At 37.6% G+C, this 25974-nt stretch overlaps 1 pseudogene; it reads left to right on the top strand.

Annotated features, from left to right (window-relative positions):
- Positions 1 to 5736: 5736 nt before the first annotated feature.
- LOC114090668 (26S proteasome regulatory subunit 4 pseudogene) lies at positions 5737 to 7155 on the top strand (annotated as a pseudogene).
- Positions 7156 to 25974: the final 18819 nt, after the last annotated feature.

Raw genomic sequence — 25974 nt, 5'->3', positions numbered from 1 at the left:
TCATTTATCCGAAACTGATTTGAAAGATTGTGCCACCACATTTGCATGTAAATGCTTACAGGAGCTTTATTCATAATTGTCCCAAACTGGAAGCAGTTTAAGATGCCCTTCAGTGGGTCAATAAATAAGTAAAATGCGGTCACCCAAACTATGGAGTATTATTAAGTGATAAAAATCAAATGAGCTATTAAGATGCAGAAAGACTGGAGGGAAAGGAAATGCATGTTACCTACCTACTGGATGATTTCAATTATACGACAGTATGAAAACTGTCGTGATAATAAAAAGATCAAAGATTTCCAGTGGTTAGTGATGTGTGGGGAGGTGTCACATAGGTGAAGCACAGGGGGTCTTTTAGGACAGTGTATTCAAACTTTCAAAAATCACTTTGAAGGTTGTGACTCCAGATGGAAATCTAGAATGTAAACAATCTAATTGTCTCACAAATGTATGACACAACATTTCCCAAGGCAGAGGTGGAGTGGGGGCTGGGTGGATGTGCCAACCCAAGTATCTCTGGAAATGACTGAAGTCTGTAAGACTAAAAGCAAAAGAAACTGTCCATAAACACTCTAATTGAGAACGTTGCTTCTCATGAGGTTATGGGTAGGAATTTGACTTGACTTCATTCCAAGGAGTACAGTAGGGAGATAGAGGAAATGACTCATTTCACAGGGGAGAAACATATGAAAATGACCTTAGCTGAAAATGACCTTAGCCGGTGATCAAGGTCAACATCAACCGTGATGTCATGTTGATAAAATGTGCCCTTGATATGATATAATCAAATTTAAATCTGTGGTCTTCCTCCCTAAAATCTGTGATCTCAGTCTAAAACAGAAGAAAAACACCAGACATCCCAATTGAGAGATATACTACAAAATACCCCAGCAAAACTGCTGAAGTCATCACAAACAAGGAACGTTTGAGAAACTCTCACAACCAAGGGGTGCCTAAGGAGACACGATGACTAAATCTGGAATTCTGGATGGGATACTGGAGCAGAAAAGGGACATTCGATAAAGACCAAGGAAATGTGAATAAAGTATGCTTCCACAAATAACAGTTTTTCAATATTGGTGTATTTATTGCAACAAATTGCCATACTAGTGTATGATGTTAAAAATATACATATACACTGGATGCAGGGTATATGAGTACTCTTTCTACCACCTTCACAGTTTTTGTGTAAATCTAAGGTTTTTTAAAAATCAAAATTTTAATTTTTGAAAGGCCTGGATTATATATAATTCGAATTATTTCTGTAGGGGATGTACTCCCTGGATAAGAAATGGGTAAGAATCTGAAGCATTATTCTTGACTTTATAATTGTGTTCCCCAAAACTCACAATAACTGCTAATGTTGTCTGCCATAGCATTTTTTATTGGTTCTTCTCAGTTATGCATGACCTAGAATTCATTTTGATACAAGCATGAAATATGTCTTATTCTAATTAGAACCCCATTCTTGTGGGTGAACACAATGGTGGAATTCACTTAGGCATTTTCATATGTGTACATAGGAAAATTATGTTAGATTTATTCTACTGTCTTTCCTATTCCTATACCCCCTCCCTTTCCTTCATTCCCCTTTGTCTAATCCACTGAACTTGTCTTCCTCCCCTCCCCTCCTTTATTGTGGTTTAGCTTCCACATATCAGTGAAAACATTTGACCTCTGGGTTTGGGGATTGGTTTATTTCACATAGCATCATAGTGTCCAGATCCATCCATTTACTGGAAAATGTCATAAAGTCATTCTTCATTATGGTTGAGTAATATTCCATTGTGTATATATACCACAATTTCTTTATCTAGTAATCTGTTGATGGGCATCTAGGTTTGTTCCATAGCTTAGCTATTGGGAATTGAACTACTTTAAACATTGATGTGGCTCATCACTGTAGCATGCTGATTTTGAATCCTTGGGTATATGCTGAGGAGTGGGACAACTGGGTCAAATGGTGGTTCCATTCCTAGATTTTTGAGGAATCTCCAAACTGCTTTCCAAAGTGGTTGTACCAATCTTCAGCCCCTCCAATAATGTATGACCATTCCCTTTCCCCCACATCCTTACCAACATTTGTTATTATTTGAATTCTTTTTTTAAAAAATTGATTCTTCTTAGTTATAAATGACAGTAAAATCCATTTTTATTCTTGATAGTTGCCATTCTGACGGGAGTGAGATGAAATCTCAGTGTAGTTTTAATTTGCATTTCTCTAATTGCTAGAGATTTTGAACATTTTAAAATATATTTGTTGACCATTCATATTTCTTCTTCTGTGAAGTGTCTGTTCAGTTTCTTTGCCCATTTATTGATTGGATTATTTGTTTTTCTGGTGTTGAGTTTTTTGAGTTCTTTATATATCCTGGAGATTAATGCTCTATTTGAGGTGCAGGTGGCAAAGAATTTCTCCAATTCTGTAGAATCTCTTTTCATACTCTTGATTATTTCCTTTGCTGGGAAGAAGCTTTTTGGTTTTATGCCATCCGTTTGTTGATTTTTTAATTTTATTTCTTGTTGCTTTAGGAGTCTTTTTAAAGAAGTCAGTTCCTGAGCCAATATGTTCAAATGTTGGTCCTACATTTCCTTTGAGTAAGTACAGGGTTTCTGGTATAATTCCTAGGTCTTTGATTCACTTTGAGTTGAGTTTTGAGCAGGGTGAGAGATAGGGATTAAATTTCATTCTGTTGCCTGTGGATTCTCAGTTTTCCCAGCATCATTTGTAGAAGAGGCTACCCCTTCTCCAGTGTGTGTTTTTGGTGCCTTTGTTGACTATCAGGTCACTGTATTTACTTGTCTGTCTCTGTGTCTTCTATTATGCTCCATTGGTCTTCTTGCTTATTTTGGTGGTGATACTATGTTGTTTTTGTCACTATATTTAAAGCCTGGTGTTGTGATGTCTTCTGCTTCATTTTTCTTGCTAAAGATTACTTTAGCTATTCTGGGCCTCTTATTTTTCCAAATGCATTTCATGACATATTTTTCTATTTCTATGAAGAACATCATTGAAATTTTGATGCGAATTGTACTAAATCTGTATAGTGCTTTTTGTAGGACAGTATGGATATTTTGACAATGTTGATTCTGCCTATCTAAGAACATGGGAGGCCTTTCCATTTTCTAAGTCCTCCCTCAATTTCTTTCTTTAGTGTTCCATAGTTTTCATTGTTGAGCTCATTCACCTTTTTAGTTAGATGTATTCCTAAGTATTTTTTTTAGGCTACTATGAATAGGGTGGTTTTCCTAATTTCTCTTTCAGCTAATACATTGTTATATGGGTGTTAATTTCATATCCTGCTACATTGCTGAATTTATTTATGAGGTCCAGAAGTTTTCTGGTGGAGTTTTTTGGGGGGTGGTCTTCTAAATATAAAAATCATGTCATCCACAAATAGGGATGTTTGAGCTCTCTTTTCCTATTCGTATCCCTTTAATTTTTTTCTTTTGCTTAATTGCTCTGGCTAAAGTTTCAAGAACCATGTTGAATAAGTGGTGAAAGTAAAAGTGGGATTCCTTGTCTTGTTCCTATTTTTAGATGGAATAATTTCAGTTTTTCTCTATTTAGAAAGATGTTGGCCTTGGGTTTGTCAAATATATCTTTTACAGTGTTGAGGTATGTTCCTTCTATCCCTAGTTTTTCCAATGTTCTAAAGAAGAATAGATACTGTGTTTTGTCAAATGCTTTTTCTGCATCTTATTGAGATAATCCTGTGGTTCTTGACTTTAAGTCTATTATGTGATATATTACATTTATTGATTTTTTGTATGTTGAAGAGAATCCCTGAGGTGAAACCCATTTGATCATGGTGTACTATCTATCTTTTTAATGTGTTTTTATATGCAATTTGCCAGTAGCATTTTGATATACTTTTGGTAGTTCTCAAATGAGGGTCATACTCTCCCGGTCCCCAGGGGACACTAGAACTGTTTGAGAGTGAGTTGGATTGACATGTTGCACAGGAATTATTACTGACATTTAATGGATATTAAAAACTCTGCAAATCAAAAGTCAGTCTCATGGTATAAATAATTTTCCCACCTCAAATGCCAATAGACATTTCATTAAGAAACACTTGAGTTGGGATTGTACTATTCTCATTTTCCAGGTACATGAATAATCATATCATGGACTAAATTTTACTCTTACATATTTCTACCATCTTGGTTTGGTTCTGCTTTTTGCATATTTTTTAATAACTTTTTACATTTTTTTAATAACATATTTTTTAAAAACTTTAATTTTTTATGTGGTGCTGAGGGTTGAATCCATTGCTTCACACGTGCTAGGCAAGTGCTCTACCACTGAGCCACAACCCCAGCCTGCTTTTTACATATTGTGATTACTCTAATATTATCCTTTTCTTCAATTAAGTTCTATGAAGAAGCTTCAAATCACCTCCATGTTACAAATTGGTAACTAGAAAAACACAGAAGTTTGTGTCACCTCATGAGTCAAAAGACAATTCTAGGGGTTGGGGCTGTAGCTTAGTGGTAGAGCACTTGCCTAGCATGCGTAAGGCACTGGTTCGATTCTCAGCACCATATGTAAATGAATAAACAAAATAAAGTTTCATGGACAGCTAAAAGACAATTCTATCCCAACCTTCTGTTTGTCTTTTGTATGTGTGAATACAAATGAATCTATGTTTCTTCATTTAGAGAATGATCTGCAGTAAGAAACTGGGTCTCCAGCTATCCCTCTTCTCAGACTATACCCAAAGGACTTAAAAACAGCATACTACAGGGACACAGCCACATCAATGTTTATAGCAGCACAATTCACAAGAGCTAAACTGTGGAGCAAACCTAGATGCCCTTCAGTGGATGAATGGATAAAAAAAAATGTGGCATATATACACAATGGAATTTTACTCAGCCATAAAAGAGAATAAAATCATGGCATTTGCAGGTAAATGGATGGCGTTGGAGAAGATAATGCTAAGTGAAGTTAGCCAATCCCCAAAAAACAAATACCGAAATGTCTTCTCTGAGATAGGGAGGCTGGCTCATAGTGGGGTAAGGAGGGGGAGCATGGGAGGAATAGATGAATTCTAGATGGGGAAGAGGGGTGGGAGGGAAAGAGAGGGGGCAGGGGATTAGCAAGGGCGGTGGAATGTGATGGACATCATTATCCAAAGTACATGTATGAAGACTCAAATTGGGTGTCAATCTATTTTATATACAAACAGAGATATGAAGAATTGTGGTATATATGTGTAATAAGTATTGTAATGCAAAAAAAAACATACATGTGTTTAAAAAAAAAGAAACTGGATCTCACAATGATGACTCCTTCTAGTCCGCACTCAAATGGAAAAGAAGCTTCACACTCGTCATTTATATAAATTATCTCATTCTTCCTCTTGCTTACTGAAAAGAATATGCAGATTTGTTGTCAAAAAAGCAGATTTGCATTTATTTAAAGTTAACCAAGGGGATTCCATCTCTTGGGTCCCCTTCTTCCTCCGGAGAAGTCTTTTCTGCTGTCCTTTAATAAAGCCTCTACTTTCCACTCTGACCTTGCCTCGGCGTGCTTCTCTGGTGTTATACTTCAACACTGGGGAAGCAAGGACTCCTCACCGGTACACAGCAGTAACAAACACGTGTGCGAGGTACTTCGTTAGCATAACCCACCAGCACTTGCTCTTTGGGCGCAACTTTATTCGCAGGATGTTTGGCCTCCATCGGCTTCCGTAAATTCTCCCAGCAACTTCTGCTCCTGAGTGGTGAATGCACTTCCGGCAGCAGCAGCCGGAGCAGCCCAGGCAAGATGGGTCAAAGTCAGAGTGGTGGTCATGGTCCTGGAGGTGGCAAGAAGGATGACAATGATAAGAAAAAAAAAATATGAACCTCCTGTACCAACCAGAGTGGGGAAAAAGAAGAAGAAAACAAAGGGACCAGATGCTGCCAGCAAACTCCCACTGGTGACACCTCACACTCAGTGCCGCTTGAAATTACTGAAGTTAGAAAGCATTAAAGAGTATCTTCTCATGGAAGAAGAATTCATTAGAAATCAAGAACAAATGAAACCATTAGAAGAAAAGCAAGAGGAGGAAAGATCAAAGGTGGATGATCTGAGGGGGACCCCAATGTCAGTAGGAACCTTGGAAGAGATCGTTGATGACAATCACGCCATCATGTCCACTATGTCAGCATCCTTTCATTTGTGGACAAGGATCTGTTGGAACCAGGCTGCTCAGTTCTACTCAACCACAAAGTGCATGCCGTGATAGGAGTGCTGATGGATGACACAGACCCCTTGGTCACAGTGATGAAGGTGGAAAAGGCCCCCCAGGAGACCTATGCAGATATTGGGGGGTTGGACAACCAAATCCAGGGAATTAAGGAATCTGTGGAGCTTCCTCTCACCCACCCTGAATATTATGAAGAGATGGGTATAAAGCCCCCAAAGGGGGTCATTCTCTGTGCTCCACCTGGCACAGGTAAAACCTTGTTAGCCAAAGCCATAGCAAACCAAACCTCGGCCACTTTCTTAAGAGTAGTTGGCTCTGAACTTATTCAGAAGTACCTAGGTGACGGTCCCAAACTCATGTGGGAATTGTTTCGAGTTGCTGAAGAACATGCACCATCCATTGTGTTCATTGATGAAATTGATGCCATTGGGACCAAAAGATACGATTCAAATTCTGGAGGCGAAAGAGAGATTCAGCGGACAGTGTTGGAATTGTTGAACCAGTTGGATGGATTTGATTCAAGAGGAGACGTGAAAGTTATCATGGTCACAAACCGAATACAAACTCTGGATCCAGCACTTAATCAGACCAGGTCGCATCGACAGAAAGATTGAGTTCCCCCTGCCTGATGAAAAGACTAAGAAGCGCATCTTTCAGATTCACACAAGCCGGACAACACTGGCCGATGACATAACCCTGGACGATTTAATTATGGCAAAGGACGACCTCTCTGGTGCTGACATCAAGGCAATCTGTACAGAATCTGGTCAGATGGCCTTGAGGGAACGTAGAATGAAAGTAACAAATGAAGACTTCAAAAAAATCTAAAGAAAATGTTCTTTATAAAAAACAAGAAGGCACCCCTGAGGGCCTCTATCTCTAGTGAACCATAGTTGCCTTCAGGAGTTATCTTGACCCCTGAGAGGGTTGAGTTTGGAGAAGTTGCCCAGAAGAATCCATGTTCCTGTTGGTTTTTATTAGCAAAACATCCTGTGTATCTTCTGGAATACGACGTATAGGATGCCCATTGGGCACCTTCTGTTGGTCACTGTGCTGCTCTCTGCTTCCGAATAAAGCGTGCTCTTTCACAGAAAAAAATAAATAAATAAAATAAAGTTAACCAAGGGCTGGAGATGTGGCTCAGAGAAATAGTTACTTGCCTAGCACGTTGGAGGCTTTGGGTTCAATTCCCCAGCATAGTAAGGAAGGAAGAAAGTTAGTTAATCACATTCTGAGGGAAGATGTAATTATGTAGTTCATCTTCCTTTGTCATTAATTCTTACATCCTATAGTATATTCTTTCTCCATTAGTTGCAGTCTTTTGTGGACTATCCCTCCGGTTGGGTATTCTGATTCCTCTTTGTGATTATATTTTGTTCGTGAATTTTGGCAAGAACACCACAAAAGTGCAAGTGCATCCATCTCAGAGCATCTTATAGGGAAGCATAATAGGTACTTCCTTACGGCTGTTATATTCTATCACTTGGTTAAAGTGGCTTCGGCCAAGTACCTCCTCATTCAAGTTATTGATTCTTTCTTTGTAACTTGTAGGTGTTCTTTGGGAAGAGACTTCTTGACCAGTTATTTTGTTTCTTCTTATTATTACTATTCTTCAACCCACTAATTTTAGCATCCATAGATGATCGATGATTACTGTGTGCCTACTAACTTGTGAGTTTCCATCATTATCAATATTTTTACATTTATTAATTGGAACTTTGCTATAAGGCAGAACCACACCTTCTTCCTCATTTATGTATTTATTCACTTATTTATGTTTACTCAAATCCTTGTTTATATTTGAGAAGCTCTGTTCTCCTCTCGTTGACCAATTACTCTTTGCTGCAGCTCTTGGACAGTTGAGTAAAAAAATTCTTTGCTCTCAAGAGCATTCTAGTTTGTTATTCAGACTCAGGTGAGTCAGATTAACAGAATTTATTTTCCTGAAGGCTGCTTTATCAGGTTGAGTTGATCATAAAACTTCTGATGTTGTTGATTAGGAGCTCTCAAATTCTAGCAAACATACAAATCACTCAGGAAGCTTGAGAAACATGCAGAGACTGGCCCAGCAGAACCGGAGGGTGCCGCAGTCTGGCTGGGCACAAAATCACGAGCCACTCACAGCCTTGTAGGTTCAAACAGCAATTCTTTATTCCCGAACTCACACTGGCACTCTACACACGTTCTGGCAAATCCACGTTCTGGGCAAAATCCAACACTCCACTGGGCTCTGAATCCCGTGAGAACTCAACGGGAACTCAAGGAGCAGGTGCGCCTGAGGCAACAGGATACGCCCTATTCCCAGCAGGGTACACCTTAAACCTGGAACCGCCCTAAACCCGGATTGTCCTAAACCGGGAACGCCCTAAACCCCAATCCGCCCTGGTCCTTGAGCAAGGTCACCTTACATGCAATGTCACTGCAAATGACCTGGGTCATGCCATGCGTCATTCTTACTTAGCAATGGTCCTCAGCAAGAGGGAGACTTGGGCAGCTGCATTTATTCATTTATTGTTGTGGCTCCTCAATGATGAAGATCCAAGTGGTCAAGAACCACACTTGAGAAACTTTACTCTGGATGTGGAAGCTCTGATTGAAACTTTATTTTTTTTTCTTTTTTCTTTTTGGTAGTGGGGATTGATCCCAGGGGTCTTCAACCACTGAGCAACATCTCCAGCCCTTTTTTATTTTGAGACAGAGTCTCAATAAGTTGCTCAGGCTGGCTTTGAACTTGCCTCAGCCTCCTCAGGTAGCTGGGATTGCAGGGGTGCTCTCGTGCACCCAGCTGAAAAATCTTATTCTGGCTGACAGTTTTGGAGATCTGTCTCTGTCGATGGGCCTGTGGCAGCACAGTCCATCATGGCAAAAATGTGAGGTAGAAGAGGACCTCGTGGCAGCCAGTCACTTAATGTCCTTCCACTAGGTCCCACCATCTTCGAGGAGTGCCACTCTGAGGACCAAGCCTTTAACACATAGGCCTTTGATGGAGACACCCCAGATCCAAACCATGGTATGTACATATGTACAATTTTGACTTTTTTTCTAAGAAGGAGCTGAAATTCAGTGGAATCAGAAAAGGAGTCTGTTGGACGTCTTGTAATCACAGAGACCAGGATTTTGAAGCAACTTCTCTAGTACCGAGCATGTGAATTGGGGCAAATCACTTAACAAGTTCTGTCTTAGCTTCCTCTTCAGTAAAACAGGGTAGTGCTCAAGCTCACGAGGCATAGATGAGGTTCAGCGAGATCATGACTCAGAAAGCTTTTGTTATTTCAACTAGAATAACTCACATCAATGTTTTTGTTATCGTGAGGCATGAATGGACTTAGTTGATTGCCATTCTTAGAAATAGAGAATCCCCCTCCTTGCTTAGGGTTCTCTGAAGAAAATAGCCCATTCTACTTAGATTATAAAAATATTCAAATATGACTCGAATCATGGCAGAAACATCTTTTCCCCACATCCATGGATTATCAACTGACCTGCTATTTCTTGTTTTTATTTTATCTGTTCAACAACAAAAGGAATGTTCATGTATAATAGGCTTTGAGAAGCATAACTTGAGCTTTATAGATAGGACTGTTATTTATTGCTTTAAATAAACCATTGATGTGATGGTTCGTTTCTCATGAATGGACCCTGTGCCACAAGTTAAATTAATGAATTTGTTCTGAGTGAGATCAATGGTGCGGCTGCAAAAAAAAATCGTCAGGGAGAAAGGTCTCCAGCTCTCCTGGTTCTGCAGAGCGTGTTAAGCCTACGGTGAAGTTTGTTTAAATTTCTCTCTTCTGTCTTCTTAAACAGTCTTAAATATAAAACCAATTCACACCCTTTAAGGGAAAAAGGTACCTTATGCATCTGCTGAGCTCCTTGTAAATCTGCCGAGAGTAATTAATATGATTACTTAAACCCAACTGTCCAGAGGGGATTTCTGGCAGTTTTATGAGGGAATTAGTTATTTTCTATTTTATGGCTGGTCTTTTTCCTCTGTGCTATTGAGCACTGGTCCAGGGCTTCTCCCAGCTGTCCTTGGCAGACCCAGGCCAGGCCAGAGCTGGTGGGTGCCTCCACATCTGCTGCCCTGTCTCAGCCTTACCTCTTCCACAGTGAAATCCCCAAGTCAAGTCAGCTCACCCGCGGTGGCTTTCTTCCACACTCCCCTTTTTCACCTGAAATTTCTCCTCAAGGTGATTGAAAGTAGATATAGTGATTGTGAAAGTATATAGAGAGAACGTGTTCTGTTTCTTTAGCAAATTATAGCTAAATAGACCTCCTCATTCATTACACTCAACAAGTGTTTCTGTGCCACCCATTACCTGCCAATACTTCCTTGTGAGAGCCAAAGTTTTTAGTTTGAGACCTCTGTTTCTTTGATCTGCTTAGACAGTACTTTTACTGTAAAGATTTGTATTATTCGCAACTCTTGACTTTTTGCCCATTTGTTCAGATGTGTTTGTTTTTAATTTTTTATTCCCCCTAACTCTGTGCCCTGTATTATAGCCTTCTTTTAAGAGTCAGGAAAGCTGGTTGCAGTGGTGCAGGCCTGTAATGCCAGCAACTGGGGAGGCTGAGGTAGGAGGATTGCAAGTTTGAGGCCAGCCTACGGCAATTTAGGGAGACACTATCCCAAAATACTGGAGATGTAGCTCACTGGTAAAAATCACGATTGTAAATACCTGTCATTTTATATGTATTGGATTCTCCCACCAATTTGCCTTCAATGGCTTACTTTTTAGTCCTCAGTTGATTCTGAAATTGTATCCAGAGTTTCAATTACATTCAGTGGGAGACCTAGGCAACAAAGATTTACTCCCTCCTGGTTACCACCAGAAATCAGTTTGGAGTAACCTTTAATTTATTAATTAAATTAACTTGCAGATTTCACTGGGCGTTGAAAAGGAGTACATAGAAGTCCCACATACCATTAACCCCCTCTGTCCAGTGGTTATATAACTATACTTTACATACTTATACCTAATTTTATATAGATAAAGTACTCTATTGAAACTGACATGGGTACTAGGTATGTGGATTTAGTTTTATGGCATTTTATTCATGTGTAGGATCATGGAACACCACAGGATCAAGATGCAAAACTATCCATAACTACAAAGGTCTTCATGATACTCCTTTATTGCCATACCCAACCCCTCCTTAACTCCACCTCTGGAAGCCATTCATGTGTTATCCATCATTAAAAATTTTTTTTTTTCAGAAATGTTACATAAATGTAATAATCAAAAAAGAGATCAGTAGAGGAAAAGAAGGACCAAGAGGGTGGGAGATGGGGAAGTAGGGGGAAATGCTGGGGACTGATATTGGCCAAATTCTATTGTTATATTGTGTATTGTGTGTATGTATAAGTAACAGCAAATCTCATCAGTATGTACTGATAAAAAATGTAGGAAAATGTTATGTAAATGGAATCATACAGTAGGTGATCTTGAGTGTTTGTCTTCTCAATCAGCATAAATCCTTAGGATCTATCCAGATTATGTTCTTTTTTATTGTTGAATATGAATGTACCAGTTTCTTTAACCATCATCTTATTAAAGACATTTGCAAAACTTTTTATTTTTCCCAGTACTGGAAATTGAAGCCACTGAACTTCACTCCCAGTTCTTTTTTATTTTTTGAGACAGGGTCTTGTGAAGCTGCCCAGGCTGGCCTGGAACTTGCAATCTTCCTGCCTCAGCCTCCGGAGTCACTGGGATTAACAGGTAGGCCCCACTTACAAAAGAATCTTCTGTGAACATTCATGTGCAGATTTTTGTTTGAATTTAAACTTTCATTTCTCTGGGATAAATGCCCAGGAGTGTGATGGCTGGGGCATATGGGTAAGTACGTGTTGCTTTATAAGAAACTGTCAAACTGTTTTCAGAGTGCCATTTTACATGTTTATCAGCAATGCATAAGTGATCCAGTTTCTCTGTACTCTTCCCAGCATTTGGGTTTTGTCACTTTTTTTTTTTTTTTTTTTTTTGGTTTTGTCACTTTTACAAAAAAAAATTTTAACCATCTTGGTAGGTGTATAATGATATCACATCATAGTCTTAATTCCATTTCCCCAATGGCCAACAGTATTGAACCGTTTTTCCATGTGTTTATTTGCCATCTGCATATCCTCTTTGATGAAATGTCTGCTTATGTTCTCAGCCCATTTTATAATTGGATTGTTTACTGGTTCATTGCTGAGATTTCAGAGTTCCGTATGTAATCTAGAGATAAGTCTTTTGTTCGCTATGTGGTTGAATATATTTTCTAGAATAGTTAATGTAATTTTAGAAAATATTTGATATTAAATATTCTAGAAAATAGTTAATCACATTAACTAGTTTATTTACCTTTCTGTATAAATTCTAGAATAGAATAATTCATAGATAAATCCTAGAATAGAATTCAGTTGTAGAACAGAATTTCTTTTCATCCTCCTAAACAGTTTTTCACACTAAAAATGTTTTTAATTTTGATAAATTCACATTTGTCTTTTTATTCCATATGGATGATGCCTCTGGTATTATAGCTGAGAACTCTTCATAAGCATTGTCTCAAAGATTTTGTTTTCCTATGAAAGTTTTATATTTTTATATTTGTACTTAAATTTACGTCCAAGTTTGCATAAACTGTGAAGCTTGGTAAAGATTCTTCCTCTCCTTCTTCTTCTTTTTTCCTTCAGTGTGTGGATATCCAGTTATTCCAGCACTGTTTAACAGACTGTTTTTCTACCATGGAGTTATAATTACAATTACAATTTTATAATTGTACATGACAACGCATTTTTGTACCTTTAACAAAATCAATTGATTATACTTGTGTGAGGTCCTTTCTGAAATCTTTGTTTCATTCCATGAATCTATGAATCTGCCCTGCAGCCAGAACATCACAGTTTTACTAGCTACCTAGGAAGTCTTAAAACTAGGTAGACTGAGACCTAACTTTTTTTTTCTTTTTCAAAATTGCATTAACTATTCTAGCTTATTTACCTTTCTGTATAAATTCTAGAATAGAATCCTACTGTAGAATTTATATCTCCAGAATTTTGTAGTTTTCAGCTTTCAAGTTTTGTACTTTTCTTTTTTGAAGCTTTACCTCTAAGAATTTATTTATTTTGTAATTGTAAATGGCAATGTATTTTTAATTTTGCTTTCAGATGTTGTTAATCTGTAAAAATATAGTTGGATTTTTAAAAAATTATTTTATTTTATTTATTCTAATTTATTATATATGATAGCAGAATGCAATTCAATTTATATTATACTAATGGAGAATAATTTTTCATTTCTCTGGTTGTACACAAAGTAGAGTCACACCATTCATGTTTTCATACATGTACTTAATGTAAAGATGTCCATCTCATTCCACCATTTTCCTACCCCCATCTCCTTCCCTTCCCTTCGCTCCCCTTTGCCCTATGTAAAGTTCCTCCATTCCTCCCATCTCCATTATGAATCAGCATCCTTATATCAGAGAAGACATTCTGCATTTGGTTTTTTGGGATTGGCTTACTTAGCATTGTATTCTCCAATTCCGTCCATTTACCTGCAAATGCCATGATTTTATTCTCTTTTAATGCTGAGTAATATTCTATTGTGTAATGTTCCATTATACTACATTTTCTTTATCCATTCATCTACTGAAGGGTTGGTTCCACAGTTTAGCTATTGTGAATTGTGCTGCTATAGACATTGATGTGGCTGTGTCCCTGTAGTATGATGTTTTTAAGTTCTTTGGGTATAAACCAAGGAGTGGAATAGCTGGGTCAAATGGTGGTTCCATTCCAAGCTTTCCAAGGAATCTCCATACTGCTTTCCAGATTGGTTGCACCAATTTGCAGTCCCACCAGCAATGTATGAGTGTACCTTTTTCCCCACATCCTCTCCAGCACTTATTGTTGTTTGTCTTCCTAATAGCTGCCATTCTGACTAGAGTGAGATGAAATTTTAAAGAGTAGTTTTGATTTGCATTTCTCTAATTGCTAGAGATGATGAACATTTTTTCATATATTTGTTGATTGATTATCATCTTCTGAGAAGTGTCTTTTCAGGTCCTTGGCCCATTTATTGATTGGATTATTTGTCTTTTTGGTATTAAGATTTTGAATTCATTATATATCCTAGAGATTAGTGCTCTGTCTGATGTTCGTGTGGTAAAAATTTGCTCCCATTCTTTAGGCTCTCTATTTACTTCACTGATTGTTTCTTTTGCTGAGGAGAAGCTTTTTGAGTTTGAATCCATCTCATTTATTGATTCTTGATTTGCATTCTTGCACCATAGGAGTCTTATTAAGGAAGTTGGGGCCTAATCTGATATGATGGAAATTTGGGCCTATTTTTTCTTCTATTAGGTGCAGGGATAATTGGATTTTATATGTATATATTGTACATTAACTTTATTTTTTTTTTTATTCCTTAGGATTTTTACATATAGACAGTTGTGTCATCTGCAGGTAGAAATGGTTGGATTTTTTTTTTCTTTTGACCTGTATGCTTTGTATGTCTTTTTCTTATTTTAGTAGTGTTCTAATTTCCTGGCTGTTTTATCATGAATGGGTGTTGAGTTTTATCAAATGCCTTTTCTGAATTGATTGGAAATATTATGTGATTGATTGGGAAGATTATGTGATTGTTCTTATTTAGGCTGTTGATATGATGAATTACATTGATAGTTTCTGAGAATCAATCAGCCTTGCATCCTGCAATAAGCCCCACTTGGTGGTGGTACTGAGTTCTTTATATGCATTACTGAATTCTGTTTGCTAATAATTTGCTATGAATTTTGGTGTCTCTGGTTTTGGTAGATAAAGGTGTGTAGTTTTCCTTTCTTTCCTTCTTCTTCTTGTTTTTACCATCTTTGCCTGGTTGTAGATTCAAAAGAAGATTGGCCTTCTGAATTAGAAAGTGTTTCCTATTCTTTTATTTCTGAAAGAAATTGTATGGAATTTATGTAAATTCTTCTTAACTATTTTTTTTTTCTTTCAGAGCTTGAGATCAAACCCAAGGGCTTGTGCCTTGTAAGTGGTAGGCAGCACTCACTGAGCTACATCTCCAGCTAGTGAGAGTTCTTTAAATATTTGGTAGGATTTTGTAGTTGAAACCACCAGGGCTTAGAGATTTCCTTTTTGGGAGTTTTTATATTGTGTACTCAATTGCTTTTGTAAAGTTATATGGTTATTTCATATTAGTAATTTTGTGGTAGTTTATGTTTTTAAATGAATTATTCTATTTCATCTTAGTTGTTAAATTTTATGTGTGCAGATTTGTTCATAGTATGCCTTATCATTCTTTTGATGCCTGAGGGATCTCTAGTGATATTCCTGAGTTCTTTTTATTGATATTAGAATTTCTGTCTCTCTCTCTCTCCTCTGACATGATGTTCTGCCTCACCTCAAGCCCTGAGCAATGGAGCCTTCTGTCTATGGACTGAGGCCTCTGGAACTGTGAGTCCCCCAAATCAACTTTTCCTTTCTAAAATTGTTCTGGTCAGGTCTTTTAGTCACAGAAGTGAAAAAGCTGACTAAAATAGAGACCCTTGGTAATTTAGCTAGAATCTATCTTTAAATTTAAAAATATAAGTGTTGGGGATGTAACTCAGTGGTAAAGTACCCATGGATTCAATTCCTAGCACACACACACACACACACACACACAAATCTGCTTTCTTTCTGTTGTTCAGTTTCATTATTTTTGACTGTTCTATTTTTTAGCTTTCAAGTTCACTGATTTGCTTTTATTTTGTATCTATTCTTTCTTTATTTTTTTTAGTTATCTTTATTTTACATTTATGTGGTGCTGTGGATTGAACTCAGTGCCTCAAGCATGCTAGGTGAGCACTCTACCTCTGAGCCATAATCCCAGCCCTATTATTTTGTATCTATTCTGACATTGATCCCATCTAGTAAGCTTCCAATTTTGATTATTATATTCTTCATGATTTTTAAATTTCTCTTTAGCTGTTTTTGACACCTGTTTCTTGGCCGAGACTACTTGCTCATTTGTTTCAAGCATGATTGTAATTACTTGTTGAGCATTTTCATATTTAAAGTCTTTGATAATTCTAATATCTGCATCATTTTTGTATTGGTGTCTGCTGACTTTCCTTTGTTGTCCCAGTGGTTATTTGCCTTGTGTTTTTTATGAGTTATTTTCATATGTTTCCTGGGCATTTGGGCTATTGTGTTAGGATAATCTGAATCATATTTAAATTTTCTGCTTTAACAGATCTCATCTGATACCATTCTAGCGCAGAAAGTAGGCCTTACCTGAGCACTGTGAGCTGGGGTGGAAAGAAACATTTTCCTCTCAAATTCTGCTGACATCCTAAGGGATACCGCACCTTATTCCTCCTAAGTGGAGTTTAGTCTCCCCACAGATCCTCTGAAGACTATACCCTGACTAAATGGGAGAGGAGTAGTTGGTAGTGACATCCTGTGTCCTCCCCTCATACTGCTAGGTACCTCTTCCTGTTGTACGAGAATGGACAGCCTGGCTCCCCACTCTATGTTCCAGTCCTGGAAAGGGATGCCCCATGACGTGCAGGCAGGAGTGGGCATGTAGGCTAACTACTTCACTGTTACTGATGGGGATGTGGTTTTTTCCATTGTGTTTGATTTAGGGGTATTAATTATTGTCTGTCTTCTTAGGCTTCCCCTTTTTGGTTTCCTCACTCAACAGAGCAAATTTTGAGCACCCGGGCTGAGAAGTATGAGGCAAAAAGAAAACTCAGGGAACTTAACCGTGTTCTGTGGCACCTACCTGGTCTGCTTCGCTCCACTCTGCACAGGCTTCTTATACATAATGTTCAGGCTTTCTAGCCGTACTTCAGGTGGGAAAGAAATGTGTCTACTCCATGTTATTCTAGAGCTGTACGTATATGTGGTACAAGTTCAATCCTCCTCCTGTCTCAAGTATTTTTTCATAGGGTTTCTCATCAAAAGATGCAATTTCATAATTAAATATCAAACAAGACAAAACTCTTTTGTTCCAAATTTCTGAAAATTTTTCCACTTTTGATGTTAATTAACAATACACAGTCATTCATTGTGTCATCTTCTCCTGATGTAATTCTGGTAAATTTCATTCAGAGCCCAGGCATCCTGGGAATCCATATTTTTTTCCAGGTATTTCTTAAATTTAATTTAAAAAATGCACAAAGATTAGTTTTTTTTTTTTTTTTTTTTTTTGGCACCAGGGACTGAACACAGGGTGCTTAACCACCGACCTACATTCCCAGCCCTTTTTATATTTTATTATGAGACATGTTCTCTCTAAGCTGCTTAAGGCCTCAATAAATCGCTGAGGCTGGCTTTGAACTTTCAATTCTCCTGTCTCAGCCTCCAAAGCCACTGGGATTACAGGCATGTGCCATGGCTCCTGGCCAAAGATTAGTTTTTAAATATATGTTTCCAAAACACCTCACATGTAATTTTTGTGTTGTATTTTAATGATTTCAGAATGACTAATATGCATTTTTTTCTAATTTTCTTCAATCTAGGAATTTAAGTCTTAGAAGTTATTTATCCAAAATAATGATAGAGTGCTGAAGCCTAAGATAATTGCTGCCCATATTTAAGAGCTCTCTCTATGGAAGATGAATCAGAATTGTCCTGTGTGCCTTCAAAAAGACCAGAGAGTTGGTGATACAGGGAGAATATTTTAAGAATCAGAGAATTTGCAAAGATGAAATGAATTGTCCTGGGTGGTTAATATTTTTCATCTTTAGAGGAATTTAAACATAAATTAGATATATTGAAGATAAAATTTAAGCATCCTTTTGGTTATTGATAATGATGCTTAAATTAACAAGGTTAATTTAATTATAGTCTCTGATATTTTATGATTTTATATAATGGTGTGAATGACTTATAATACATTTGAACTTTAGAATACTTGGGCTGAAGCTATGTAGAGTGGTACATACCTGTAATTCCAGCAATTCAGGAGGCTGTGGCAGGAGGATCACAAGTTCAAAGCCAGCTTGGGCAAATTAGTGAGATCCTGTCTTAGAAAATAAAGAGGGCTGGGGAGGGAGCTCAGTGGTAGAGCACCCCTGGGTCAGCCCCTAGCACCAAACAGGACAAAACAAAGCAAAACAACAACAGAATAGAATACTGGGACTGAGGCAAACGTCTGAATTCATGCTTTGTATAAAGGTTACAATTAAAAAGACCATTTACCATTCAAATCATCTCTTAAACTGTTTTTTTTTTCCTGATAAATTGTCTCCTAATTAAGAGAATACATTTCAAGTCACTAATTGCAAGAATCCATCAAATATTTATTGTATGAATAAAATATATATAGTTGAAAAAATCATAAGTTCATATTAAATTATGTGTGGGGAAGTGAGGTGGTTCAAACCAGGGCCTCTCATACATAAGGCAAGTGCTGTATCTCTGAGCTACACCTCCACCCTCTCAAAATTAGATTTTGTTTCATTATTCCTCAATTCAAAGAGAGAGTCGAGGTAGGTATATGATAAAGAGGTTTGCCAAACTGTACATGAATATTAGCCAATTCCAAGACACGAGGTTAATTTCGTAAGCTCTTTTGGTGCCCTAATTATTAAAGCAATTGTTGCTTTTATAACCAGTTTTCATAAACATCAAATTGAAGAGAGAAAATAAGAGTATCATAAACTTGATTACCAATAATTGAAACACACCACACTTACTTTAGCAAGATGATTATTGTGGTCTTCAGCGGGACCATACTCTGACAATTGTGAGATGTTGCCTAGACTCACCTTCTGCTACTAGGAAACACATCCAGGCATATTTGAGAGGAGCAGATGGGCAGTAATGAAGCATGTTTCCTAAGTGTATCACCCCAAATCTAAATGCTCTTTCACTTATATATATTTTCTTATTATCCTATTAGAGGAGCAGACAACATAAGATATCCATATCTATACAGATTCCCTACATTTGAGGTCTCTCTCATCACAGGGCATTTCAGATGCTACAACCTCAACCATTTTTATTGATACTGTGAGCAAATTGGCATGGAGGCCTTTGTTAAGGTCCTCTGCAACATACTTTGGGATGTGTATTTAAGGCCTTTTTGTAAATTGGTTCTCCAGACTTTCATGAGAAATTAGAATGAAGCCTTTTTGTTTCCTTGACAGTTCTGGGGATTGAACCCAGGGGCACTCTACCACTGAGCTACATTGCCAGCCTCAGTGTGTGTGTGTGTGTGTGTGTGTGTGTGTATACACACATATACATATTTATTATTTTTGTACTGGGAATTGAACCCAAGGGTGCTATGTACTGAGCTATACCACACCCCATTTTATTCTGAGACAGGGTCACACTAAATTCCTCAGGCTTTTGATCCTCAAGCCTCAGCCTCTCTAGTAGCTGGGATTAGAAATGTGTACCATCATACCTAGATGAATGAAAACCTCTTAGAACTAAATGTTGCCTTATTGTATGAAAATAGCTTTCATGTGTGATTTATATCTTTAAAAATATATTGTGTCTTTACTATTGATGAAATAATTTTAAGTATCATCTCTAAATTAAAGGAACACTGTAATAAGCCATGTGAGACTATGTCTAATTATGTCACTGGCTTATGACTTGTGTTTTAGAGCATTTTTAACATCATCAAGTGTAAAATTTTAATAAGTAAATGGTTTTGTTTAGATAATTCTTAATACAAATGAAAAGAATGTTGTCAATATTGAGTTTGATGAGACAAAACTAATAGTATCTAGGCCTTTTTTGGTGCTGGGGATTGAACCCAGGGGTACTGCACCACAGGGCTATATCCCCAGCCCTTTCTATATTTTATCTAGAGACAGAATCTTGCTAAATTGCCTAGGCTGGCCTCAGACTTGCAATCCTTCTATCTCAGCCTCCAAGTAGCTGGGAGTACAGGTGTGCACCATTGTGCCTGACTCTAAACCTAATTTTGATTGGTTCTGAGTCATACTTTCCTATGCTCTTAAAATAACTTAATATTTACCAGTAAAAAATAATTTTAACAAATTATTCTGAGGATTGTCACCAATGCTATGTAAGCATACAGAATAATTTTTCTGAACTATATCTTAATTTAATCCTTCTGTTAGTATGAATGGATTTGGGGTAACATGTCAATTATAAGAAAGTGTGCTGAAATGTGTACCCTGTGCTTACATGAAGGGCAACACCCTGGCAACAGCTCTCCAGCCAACACAGAGACCCAGCCAGCATCATTCCAAACACTTTACATATGAACCACTCACATCCTCACAGCTGCCCTCTGAGATACGAATATTGTTGTTGCCATTTTCACTCCACAATTGAAGAAACTGAATCAGGGAGCAGGTCACTGGTTCAAGGTCAGAGCTGGTAAGGGTCCAGAGTCAGAATTTTCTCCTGATAGTCTGTTCTAGAGTTCATGTTCTTAACTCCTAACTGGTAACTTGTTAGCTTCCTTGCTCTGCTTTGATCGATTCACCAAATCAACAAAACCCACTTTCACCAGTTTTGCATGTCAGGTGGCTCTATTTATTTTTCTGACCTATCGAAGGTGCATACTTAAGAGGTTTTTATTAATTTTGGCTTTCCTTGTTCACAGACAGTACATTTGCATCTCTGCAAAATTAGCAATTAGTTCCATGGCTTGATTGCAAACATTTGCACATAACTGCTAAGATAATAAACAACTCCTACTTTTCAGCAAGCAGAGTTATCTTTTAGAACCACAGAAGGGCCTACATTTCAAATGGTCAGTGATCGTCTAAGAAGCAGTACTTTACAATACCACTCCACACATTCTCATGGACACTCTGGGTCATTGTGGTCTGGTCCTCTGTGCCAACCAGGGGACACTCGAGTCCCTTTTATTCAGTCACATATTTGCCAGGTTGGTTGGTGATAATAAGCACACTAGACTCTAAATCGCTTAGTGTGTAGCTTCCATTACATTTGTACCTACCTGCCCTGAGATATGTACAAGGTCACATGTATTTAGGAAATGATTTATAAACATAAGGCAATTAAAAATTGTGTCCTAAATATAGGCTAATTTTATAATTGTCCACAAACTATATAGGACACATATAAAACAAACATTTCTTCTGATATTTTCATTATTTCCAATTTCACAGGCATTGGCTTTACTGGCATTGAATCTGAAGCCTCCCTTGGGCTTTTTTAGACACATTTCTGGGTCATGGCCAATGGCCACAGCAAGCTGGAATGAGCAAGTGATGGATAGCAGACCAACTTTATTTTCCAGATCTTCTGGGAGGTGGCAGTGAGTTTAGAATGTGAATTCAATATGGCAAGCTGGGAGGAGGGTTAGGGTGAAATTTCCATAGATAGAAAGTGAAGGACACTGACTCGGGAGAGCCTCCCTCACTCATGCTTCTCTGCCCACTGCCTGACACAGGAATGTAAATCACTTGAGTTGGGTGGAAAGGCCAGTAAGTGCAGGTACTCGAAAGTTTTGAAGAACTTGGGGCTTGTTAAGAGGTAGTTCTCCAAACTCTTCAATGGTATGAACTAGCAATTTGTACAGCCAAGTTTGATGAGATGGTCAAAATATTCTTAAATTTATTATGATGTTTAATGTTATTTTTTTGTTATCCAAATGAATGTTTGGAATGATGTGATTTTCCACAAGTGGTAGCACATAATGTAACTGTGGTGTTTGTTTACCAGGTAACTCAAAAACAGTATAAGGCTGGGCACAACTGTGCGTTATTCCCAGTGACTTGGGAGAATGAGGCAGGAGGATCCCAAGTTCAAGGCCAGGCTGGACAATTTAATGAAACCCTGTCCCAAAATAAAAATTAAAAAGGGCTGGGCCATTCCTGGGTTCAATCCCCACTATTGCAAAAACAAAAACCCACTACCACCAACAAAAACTCCAACCTGAATCCTCCAAAACACTATAAGCACAAAGCAGAGATGCAAAGATTGTAGGGAGAAAATAAGATATTAAATAATGAAGGTGAAGGGCAAGCTTGAATCTGTACGTAGTAATGATTATCAAACATTTCAAAATCACAAGCAGAATGAAGATGAAACATTGTAATGTAACAGTTTTAATACTATTTAAAGTTGAAGTTTCTACCTGAAGAAAAATGCAAATCCATCAAGATGTAGGTAGGATGAAATTATTAAACCTTTAATAATTTAGATCATCGAACACGAAAATTTTGGTTTCAACTTTTAATACCTTCTCTTCTATTAAATAAAATACATTTTGATTTGTTTGGAGACTTTCTTGGCATCTTTTATTTTATATATTTAGGTACTGGGGATTGAACTACCACAGGCACTTTATTACTGACCTATATCCCCAGCATTTTAATTTTTTTAAATTTTGAGACAGGGCCTCATTAAGTTGCCCATCCTGGCCTCCAGCTTGCAATTCTCCTGCCTCAGTCTTCTGAGTCCCTAACATTACAGGTATGCACCACCACACCTATTTCTTAGGACCTTTTAAAATAATTTGACCTCCTTGTCCACTGATCTTAGTGATTTTCCTGTTCATTTGAATTTAACTGTATTAGTAGTAAACCTCTGTCATCTTTGTAGGTAATATTTTGTGTATTACTGGCCATTTCATTTCCAATATTTAGTGAAGACTATCTTTCATGTGCATGTATACAAATCCACCTGTTTTTAAGTGTTTAATTCTATGAATTCTATAACTGTTCTTTTTTTTTTTTTTTTAATAATGCCTACAAATCCTATTTTTAGTTCATCTGGATGTTTTTTGGGGGTATGGATGGGCCAAGGAGCTAAGTTGATTTTTTTTGTTTGTTTTTAGAAACAGTACAACTGTCTTCCCTAAACTGATAAACTGGGTTGATTTGGCTAAACTCATCTCTTTCCTCTGGTGCTTTGTGAAAGGGACTCAGTGGAGTCAGGTTCCTCCCTTTGATATTGCTGCAGGCTTAATAGATGGTCCTAGCCCCAGGGGAGAGAGAACTAACTTCTGGGGTTCCTGTAGCCAAGAGCTGGGAGGATGCCGGAGTTGGAGTTGATTGCCTAAGTGGTGTTTCAAGAGTGCTACCAAGAAGATAGAACAGGAGCTAGTTTTTAAAAACACAGAATAAATCATCCTATTTATCACACTTTGACCAATAAAGACACGAAACTGCCCTTTTCTGTTTCATGCAAATATCTCACATGCTGCAAGTGTCATCATTTAACTTGAACTTTTAAAAATAGTACATGAGGCAGGAGGATCCCAAGAGCATTGCCACTCTTCTAGGGGTGTGGTTGACCATCACAGCAATGCACACCTTTAAAAGTGCCACCCTCCTGGGTCCCCTTTCCCCCATTTTCTTTTTCTGAATTCCCCTTTTCTATCATACTTATCCAGTGAGCAGACATGGACAAAGGATTCTATTGTCTGCAGCTTATCAGGATGAATTTAGACTAGACATAAAGAACTTCAGAATAAAATAAATGTGGTTTGAGAGTCTCTGCCAGCCCTGGTTCCTGTCTGTGCAACTCTAAGCCTAACGAGACAGGCAGAAAGGATAATAAATGCCAGATAAACATATGCAAATGCTAATGATAAATAAAAAGTATAAGACAGTTTGGGGTTTATTGAGTACTTGAAAATAGTGGTCCAATTTAATGCTTATAAAGTTTGAATTTGGAGACTATATATGAGAAGGCAGCAGGCACATTAGAATTAAGAGTCAGACTCCTCTGAGGATAGACTACTGCAACCACACTCTCCCAACTACAGACCCTCCACCCTGATGTGCACATAGTAGGGGATGGATGGAGCTGAAGAATGGATGGGGCTTAAGAAAACAGATTTCAAGTCGAGGTCACAGGGAATATTATACAGTCTGCAGTAGAAAATGGGAAGAGCGAGCTAGGATGAGATGAGGGCATTTGTATTTGCCTCTATTAGAATTGCTGAATAATGAATAGAATTCTTGGTTCTTATCCTGGGCTAGGGTATTTATCTGTTTACATTTCACTGTCCTTACAAGTAAAAACACAGGGATTTTGTTTCCAGGTTGAAAAAAATGATGAACCTGAATCTTTATTCAGCTTAGACCTTGAAATTTTAGAAAAGAGATAGGTGGTTGAGATAATTTGGAATTAATGCTCTGAAAGCTAGGTATGGTGGCACACGCCTATGGTCTCAGAGGTTCAGGAGGGTGAGGCAGGAGGATCCAAGTTTGAGGCCAGCTTCAGCAACTGAGTGAGGCCCTAAGCAACTTACAAGACCCTGTCTCAAAATAAAAAATAAATGGGCTGGGGATGTGGCTCAGTGGTTAAGCAACCCTGGGTTGAATCCTGGGTACCAAAACATACAACCATCGAACAAAAACAAAACAAAGCAAAATAAAACAAAAGAATTCTGAAAAATATTAATATGAACAATGTCATAAGAAACCAAAGGGATGTGTAAGCTTAAGACTTTAGGGGCAAGTATGGATAGAAATAAATACAGCCAGACATTTATGGGGAAATGAACTATATAAATGATATAAATGGGTCTCAATAAACTAGACATAGCTACTAGAAGACTATATATATATATATATATTATATATATATATATATAATTTTTTTGGGGGGGGTACTGAGAATTGAACCCAGGACTGCTTAACCACTGAGCCACATCCCCATCCCTTTTTCTTATTTTGAGACAGGGTCTCACTAAGTTGCTTAAAACCTTGTTAAATTGCTGAGTCTGGCTTTGAACCTGTAATTCTCCTGTCTCTAACTCCCATGTCACTGGGAAGAAAGATTTTTTAATAGTATATAACATTTTTTTCCCCCGTATTGCTTTACCAATGAGCAAAATCAGCCCCAACTGCATCCTTATTATTATTATTATTATTATTTATTTTTTTTTAGAGAGAGAGAGAATTTTAATATTTATTTATTTTTTTCTTAGTTTTCGGCGGACACAACATCTTTGTATGTGGTGCTGAGGATCGAACCCGGGCTGTACGCATGCCAGGCAAGCGCGCTACCGCTTGAGCCACATCCCCAGCCCATTATTATTATTTTTAATTTCAAGACAGGGTCTTGCTAAGTTTCTGAGGCTGGCCTTAAAATTGTGGTCCTCTTTCCTCAATCTCCCAAGTTGCTGGAATTACAGGTGCCCAGCTAAAGTATACAACTTTTATATAAATAGAAATAAACCAGTGATTCAGGAGGCTGAGGAAGGAGGATTGCGAGTAAAAAGTGAGGCACTAAGCAACTCAGTGAGATCCTGTCTCTAAATAAAATACAAAATAGGTCTGGGGATATGGCTCAGTGGTCGAGTGCCCCTAAATTCAATCCCTGGTGTACCACCCCCCCACACACACACAAGAGGAAGCAGGATAAAATTTTGCCAATATCAGGTGAGAGGATTAAGGCAAAATAACAATATTTATAGTAAATTCTTTAGAAGCATTCATCAATATAATTTCTACAAAGACAGTTAAAAGTCAGAGAAGGTAAAAATGGAGAAATCAAAAAAGCTATGCCAGGCAAATATAAACTGAAAGAAAGCAAGTATAGCAATTAAATATTAAATAATATATTTAAACACTTAAAGCAAAATATATTTTTAAACTCAAAAATATCTTACAAAGTGGAATGTTGAATAGATTAAAGGGCAAATGTATCAAGAATATGTACAAATCATGAACACGGATTCATCTAATAATGTCTAAAAATACATAGAGCAATGTTAGGCAGAATTGTAACGAGATATGTGTAAATCATTTTCATGAACTTAGGTGCATCAATCTTCTATATTAATTGACTTTTTACTGTCTAGCTTTAAGAATCTTTGCTTTTTCCAGG

The sequence above is a fragment of the Marmota flaviventris genome, chromosome 15, assembly GCF_047511675.1.
Source record: "Marmota flaviventris isolate mMarFla1 chromosome 15, mMarFla1.hap1, whole genome shotgun sequence".
In the NCBI taxonomy this organism is placed as follows: Eukaryota; Metazoa; Chordata; class Mammalia; order Rodentia; family Sciuridae; genus Marmota; species Marmota flaviventris.
Note: the sequence above shows the minus strand (reverse complement) of the source record. Positions and strands in the feature narration are given on the sequence as shown.